We start from the raw sequence: 8274 nt of genomic DNA on the forward strand, positions 1-8274 counted from the left end.
TATAGTCTAGTCTATAGTCTAGTCTATAGTCTAGTCTACAGTGTAGTCTATAGTCTAGTTTGTAGTCTAGTCTATAGTCTTTAGTATAGTGTATAGTCTAATCTCTAGCCTAGTCTACAGTATAGTCTACAGTCTAGTATATACTCTAGTCTGTAGATAAGCCTATAGACTGGACTAAAGACTAGGCTAGACTATAGACTAGACTATAGACTAGACTATAGACTAGACTACAAGCTAGTCTATAGTCCAGTCTAAAGTCTAGTCTGTCGTCCAGTCTATATTATAGTTTGAAGTCTAGGTCATACAGGCTAGGCTCTATTATAGTTTTAAGTCTAGGCTATATAGTCTATGAACTAATCGATATTAACAGCCCAGGCTGAGGACTAGTTTATCAATATGCTAGACTAGGCTATGGCTATAGCGATAAATAATTTAATAATTTAAAAATGTGTGTGTTTTTTTAACTAGCCTGCATTTTAATTCATTTTTAATTTTGTCATAACTTTTCATTATTTCTATTTACCTGTCGACTTCGTTTTTTTCTATTTAACAAATTCCCTTTTATTTTTTAACTTTTAATGCGTTTGTCTGCTTGGGAGTTTATGTGTTTTTTTTTTCTATGCGAGAGTGTGTACTTTGTTAATTAAAACGATTGAATGTATTGTCAGGTGACCTCTTCATAATACTCGTGTTTCTTTCTTTAATATTTTTATAATGTTTGTACAATTAATTACTTTGAAATATAAACAAATTTAATAAAATCAACAACCCTTTTTTGGTGATAAAATAAATATTTTCTCTACTCGTAATTAAAAGGACATTGAGACATGTAGTTACATTAACGCATTTAATTGAGTTTGATGTATTTGTTAAACAATAACTAATTGTAGTCCTATTAAACATTTATTATTTTGTTTCAGTTTCCACTATTATCTTGCAAACTGTTGAGATCTTTTGATCCCAACATTTTTTTGTAAAGCCAGTGTAAAGTTATTTAATAAACTAACTAATAACCTTTTTATAGTATTTTACTAAAATACTCTTATGTGTAACATCTAGTTTAAAACTTTTGCAACTGTAGATTATTTTAAATAAAAAACTAACTAATTAAAATAAATTTTCTTTTTGCATTTCAGAAAAAATCCAAATTCTCTCACTGGTCTCCATATCCAACAGGTTGTGCTTTCTATTTGATGCGAGATATTCAAATGTATACATTTAATAAGTATAATCTAATTAAGAATAACAAAAATATTGTACAATATTATTTTAATTATATAGCTCTAAACTTTATATTATATTATGAGTAATATAATAGGTAAAGTTTTATACAATTCCCTAAATTAAATAATTATTTTCTGTTTAATTATCATTATTTTCATTAACCATATTCAAAAATAAAGAAAATTTGTTTTAAAAACACAGTTTTATGTTTTTTACTTTAGTAATATTTAAAAGTTTGGAGAATTTATTTTGTGAAAAAGCAAATTGAAAATGCTGGACATATCAACTACACGTTTACGCCCATTTTATACCGATACTAATGGGCGTGGTAATTTTTTTATTGTTGTTTCATAATAAAATATCAAAATTTATTTATTTAATATATCTCAAGAAACCACATAGTAGATACTTGGGTACAAGACTGCAAACCTTTGGCTGAAAAAGTGTATTTATAGTTTAAACGCTTAAAGGAATCACAATAACCTATGTTATGAATGTTTCAAGTTTCATATGAAATTTCTTAAAAAACACTTAAGGTATTTAAGTTAATATTTCACCATATGATAGATTGGAAACTTGGCTAAAAATTGGGACCTTCAGGCATTTTAAAAAATTCGGTGAAATTTATAGTTATTATGCGTAAATCTTGATTCATATTGAATGTAAAAAGCTAGTTTACAAATTATACCAATCGACGCATCCTATTTTACGAATATGTCTTATTTTATTAGAAACGATTCTAAACACAGTTAAAATATTGCTTAAAGAATAAAAAACACTTTTTCTCGATAAAATATAATAAATCAAAAGTGTATTATATAAACAAATTAACATTAAAAGAAAGCTAAAAACCGTAAACTTCCGTCATTAAATGCTTTAATATAATAAAGTGTATAGAATAAAATATACATATGTATTTATATGAATACAAAAGCAAACACAAAACAAACAATTCATATCCTTTGATAACACAAAACACAAACTTTCAGACAAGCTGACTATTTGGGTGGCTGGTTGCTTATATGGATGGCTAGCAGTGATTAAATTTTAACTCACTCATTGCCAAGGCCAGGGATGGCAAATTTTATTCAATTGTAGTTTTTGACATTGCAGTACCCGTTTGAACTATTGAGCACTTTAATTTATAAAAAAATGTTGTCCGTAGACTGTACTTGGATATTTAGGTAATAGACTATAGAAATATCATATTAAAATTGACTTGTTTTATCATTTGATTATATAATACACTAATAAATTTTAATCCATAAAAAGCGCTTTTCATGAAAATATATTTCAAATTTAAATTTTCCATACCTATCCGAGGTTATCAACCTACCCAGTCGGTGTCTGGCTGTTTGTTGTTGTTGTGATGGATCAGTTTGTGTATATGTTAAACTTGTAACAAAACATTGATCAACAATTGTATGAAAGCATAAACGAAATATTGCCAACAACATATTAAGGCAATACTCTTGAGAATACAACCAACAGCCGCAACATGAGCTCATCAAGCCATGAACGAAAAAGAACGGAAGAGCTTAAACAAAGACCCTTAAAAAAATGGCAACAACAAACAAACGTACACGTTTTAGTAACAAAGGAGAGACAGGAAATTGTGGACATAGAAGTCAAAGTATTGTTAAGTTTACACGCATACACACAGATACACACACAATTCGAAAATATTCTGATAAAAAAAAACAAGAAATTATAGAAACACGCACACTTGCAAACAATCATGCATACACTTGTTTTACACAAAACCATTTTGTACAAACACATGTAAATATAAATTGTATATAAAATATTTACACATTTATTCATAATGTATGGTTGATTATATTGAGACACTCTTTATTTTTTCCATTTAAATGTGTAGCAGCTACATAGATGTGTAAAACAATCCCTTCTCTTTTTATATAATTTTTTTTTGTTTCGCATGCTGAGGATGATAGACAGCAGGAAAAGGAGTGAATGAGAAATGAAGATATTGGGGGTAATAGTAACAAAGTTAAAGAAATTTTTGAAACGGGGGATGGGGGTTTGTTTTGGTTGTTATTGTTGCCATTATTATAAAAACCAATTTGCAACATTTGCATGATTGACTGTGTTGTATAACTCAACTATAGACAATATCAGTAGAAACAGCACAACAATAGACTGCATCAACTTAATTTAATCATGGCACAACACAACAAAAACAAATATTTAAATAAAATTTACACAAGCAGACACAGAACAGCCAGACAAACAAATACATATACAAATGCAAAGCGAGAAAGGATACAAATAAATAGACAGACAGAAATTCATTACAACACAAAACAATACCCGTAGATTGATACAATATTGTATTAAGCATTTAAACAATACTCAAATACTGCCAACAACAAATTCAAATCAGACTATCAAACACACATACAGATCATTCATTCATATTATTGTCAAGGATGTTGCTCTAGCAAAGGTAGAATAGAGCAGGAACTTTACAGTGTGATGAAAGAAAATAGTATAGAAGCACAAGTTATTATCATTATCATCAAAGGATTCTTAACTATAAACCAGTCTAGAAACTACCGGTGGTTTGATTACATTCACAATAAAACAGCTACAAAAACATTTTTTTGTTTAAAAGAAACTGAAAAAATAAAGGATTGTAATGGGAAAGAAACTGGAGAATTGAGACTACACACAATGTGGCATGCAACAAAATTGCAGACAGACAGCTGAGCAAATGAGTTTGTATGCAATCATTGCAGTGAAGAAGTCAGTTATTTAGTGAGTCAAATAGTCATTCTTGCATTCACCCACTCACTCACTCACCCATGCATGTATTCATTCATGCACTTTAGACAGCTATCAGCCAGAGAGTCAATGAGTCCTTTTTTATATTGCATTTACCAACACAGCAAGAAAAAACAACAACTCAGCCTATCAGGAGATCTTTAGGAAAATTTCAACAATTTTCCAATTTAAATGATTAAATAATTTGCATACCACTTGAAAATTGCGTGTAAATGTTTTACACTACAAAACAACAATAACAATTGTATTCTCTTTGTACATATGTTTTTATATTTACGGATATATGTACATTCATATATGCGAATGTAATTGTATCTGTAGTTGAGTAAATTTGTATAATATATATGTATGTAAATGTGTATGTGTACAAAAAGGAAACAAACTTATTTTTTGTTTGGTTGCTGTGTGCATATGTTTACAACTCCACCACAATGAAGGATGTCAAGAAGGGGGTGCAAAAATTGAGAAAAGGAAATGTAAAAGTAAAATTTTTGTAGATTAAAAAATAAAAGTTCTTACACTGAAAGAAATTATGTATTTTAAAAGTTTAACAGGGAAGCTTTAATTTAAAGATCTTTGCTTTAAGATCTTTCAAAATTATATAATAGTATTAACGATTGGGTAAAAATTACGATTTTTACCATAAAAGAGCTTTCTTTTTGGTGAAATTCAGAATTAATTCAAAATTTAAGTTTTCAATGCCCGATTTAGAAAAAAAAAATAAAATTTAAAGGCTTTCGAAACTTTCATAAGAATTTACAAATTTAAAGCAAATAATGCAAACTAAATGTATATGATCCTCCCAAAAATATATAGTTTTAATTGCATAAAAATAATTTTTTTAGTCTTCATTTTTCTCAGTGTAATAAATTGTTATTGAAAAATAAAATTGAGCTTTTAACACATTTACAAAACACTTCACTTGGCATTGAAAATCATTTAATTATAAAAGGCAATTGCTGGCAGACAGACAGACACTGCCACATACAAATATACACAGACACCCAGACCAAATGGCAGCAACACAAAATAAAAAGAACAAAAAAACAACAACAGCAACTTTTAAGCAACAACAAAGAATTCACTTCATACCAGTCATTTTACATCAACAATATTAACAACAAACGTTTTATAAAGTTTTTGTTGTTTCTCATTTTCAGTTTTGTTTTTTTTTTTTTTTTTGTTCTCATCATTTTGGGAATATTTACGAACAAATTTTATATAAAACAAAAAATTACAAAATTTTGGAAAACAAAAGACTGGACTATTCTTTGTAACAATTACTTTTGCAGTTTGGCAACTGGAAAGTAGAAAATTTTTCAGTCAGTAAACAATACTCGCTTTTAATGAGGTATGGGTGGGAATGGGTTAGTTAGAGATCTCCAACATTATAAATGAACAATTAATAGTTAAAGTTTCTTACAAAATGACTGCAATAAACGTAAATTATAAAACAAGTATTTTCAACTAAACAGTCATTGCTAGCAACGAGGCTTCTATCCAACACAATGTTTTAGTGTTTTACAAATTCATGTTAGATAGAGAGAAAATCAAAATAATGCAACAATTAAGAAGACTGAATTGAAAATTTAATGAAAAACATAATGAAATTGCAGTAAAGAATATAATGTTAAATTATTAAGCAATAGCCATTTTGATGAATTAACAATTCAACTACGTTAATTTAAACAACATTACCTATCTGTATATAACAAACACATATTTAAAATTCATGTCTGAGTATTTTAGTCCATTAACATTTTAAAGGAAAATACAAATTTATGTATAGGCAGAGAGCCATAGAGGCAGTAAGGCAGTCTAAAACAAAATATTGTTTAAGTTTATTTGCAAAAGTGTATAAAAGTGTCTCCATTCTCTCTGTATGTGTATGTGTATTAATGTTCAGATGTCATTTGTTGCAAAACAAATTAAACTGCATTGCAAATGTCAAACGAAGCATATAAAACGACAAACCTTCATATAAAATTATAGCTCACACACACATACACAAAAACAAATATTTAAATGTATTCATGCACACACATGCATGAAACCATTTTCATACTCTTATAACCAAATTATATACCGCTATAACGGCATTAGCATACCAATGTATGTGTAGGTTTTGGTATGTATATGTATGTATGTTTCTGTGTGCAAACGTATACGCAATAAAATGTTCTTTTGTAGCTATAACATTCAGTAACTTGGAATTTTACATACTAAAAGTTTAACATTTTAGTGTTTTCATGCGTGTTTCGGTATTTTGACAATTTCCCAAAACTGAACATTTTGCGAATAATTGTTACAACTTTTCTTTTAGGCTTTTGGATGTGTGTTTGTGTGTGTTTTAAACAGAAATAAAAGGAATATGTTTAATACTTTCGTTTTGTTCGTAAAACATTGAATAACTAAAAAATAATGCAGGTTATTATTGCCACTTATCAAACAGTGTCATTTTTACTTTATAATTGAAATTTGGTTATTTAAAATATCTAAGATTTTTTTAAAGTAGATCTTTAATAAAAACCAAATTAGAAAATATTTTAAATTCTTTAAAAAATTTTAAAGGAAAATTTAATGCTATTTCTATTTTGTAAGAATAATATGTATAGTTTGCTACTTAAATTACATACATACATATACTATATTACTCTAAGCTATTCAATAGAATTTATTGAAAATATTGTTGATCCATTAAATCAATTTCAAAAGAAGTTTAATACATTAAGTACATCTTTTAATTCATTCTCTATTAGGTTTTCATACATTGTAAAATTTTAATATTATGAGAATATTCATAAACAGTAAAAACCAAGAAAAAGGGACCAACTATAAACGAGATAAGTACAGGATAGAAATTTAAAGTAAAATTTCGAAAAAAAATGTTGAGGTTTCATAAGTTTCTACTGTTTTTATACAGCCACAATTTTAATGTAAACACACACACAGACGCACATTTGTTTAAACACATAGATTATTATCCTTTTCACATCTAGCATCAGGGTACGGATGTGTTTGTATTTGTGTTGTGAATGTGTAGAGCAAAGTAGACGTATGTATGTATGGTACACTTTGGTATATTACTACAACAACATTATACCCAAAGGATATCCGACATGGTCTGCCGACAGCATTTCAGGAATGTAAAATATTCAATTATTAAAATTAATATCAACTTTTAATACTTTACAATTACAAAAGAAAACAAAGCACAATGGATTTTTATTTAATTTTTAGCTTTTGTTCCTGTTAAAATTATACCAGAAATAAAATAACAAATGAATGTAAAAAAACAGGGAAAGAGTCAAGAAATTATAAATAATATATTAAAAATTTTATAAGATGTTGATGTTGGTTATGAAAAAATAACTACTAACACTAACCTTTCACTTTATTCACTCACCCAAAAATACAAATAATAACATAAAATAAGTAAATTTCAGTGATGGGCAAGACATAAATATTGATGCGTATATTTTTTGCAAATAACATTTCTCTTGTAGTTTATATTATTCATTACATTAAAAGTAAAACACCCCATAGCTGCTGCATTTAGTTGTAAGTATAAATATGTAATACGGTATTTAACAAATTGTTATAAAAATCATCAACAACGTTTAGAAAAACCATCTGTTGTTGACCTTCTTGCTTGCTGATGCTACTACTGCTTGTTGATGTTTTTTCTCATCTTTATCATTCTCATCATTTTCTTTTTACCATTACATGCCGTTTAGTCAGATGTTCAAAATTAAGTTAAGCGTAAGAAAAGCAAAAATTATAAATTAAAATTTCAAATATAACAACAGCAAACCAAACCCAACAACCACCCACTTCTACCATAAAGAAACAAGGAAATGAAAAAAAGAAAATATTTTATTAAGTTAAACATCAGTGAGTAAGTGTATGTTTGCTATAAAAATACTACAAGAAAAATTTTGCGCTCTCCCACACACACACTATCGTTTTTAATTTTTAATAGTAATAAAAAAATTAAGTAAAATCTTTTTTATTATTGTAAAAATTCATTAAAATGAATTAAAAGTATATAAAATCTGCAAGTTGATAAGAAGTATGAAAGTGGTTTAAAATAAAACGAAAAACAACATAGAAGAATAATGGAAAATATCACAATAATCCTTTAAAAGAACGAGTAGATTTAATTTTTTTTTTTTTTCAAAACCCAGATAAATGACAAAAGTAAAAAACTTCTTCCACTGAATGTATGTATGGTATTCCTTTTGT

At 27.5% G+C, this 8274-nt stretch overlaps 1 long non-coding RNA gene across 1 annotated transcript in view; it reads left to right on the forward strand.

The window, feature by feature from the left end:
* Window positions 1-1424, forward strand: part of LOC124420068 — a 95583-nt gene extending 94159 nt beyond the window's left edge. The window contains exon 4 of the long non-coding RNA XR_006941010.1: window positions 1137-1424. This is a non-coding gene — a long non-coding RNA (uncharacterized LOC124420068). The remainder of the gene's footprint in view (window positions 1-1136) is intronic.
* Window positions 1425-8274: the final 6850 nt, after the last annotated feature.

Source organism: Lucilia cuprina, chromosome 5 (assembly GCF_022045245.1).
Source record: "Lucilia cuprina isolate Lc7/37 chromosome 5, ASM2204524v1, whole genome shotgun sequence".
In the NCBI taxonomy this organism is placed as follows: domain Eukaryota; kingdom Metazoa; phylum Arthropoda; class Insecta; order Diptera; family Calliphoridae; genus Lucilia; species Lucilia cuprina.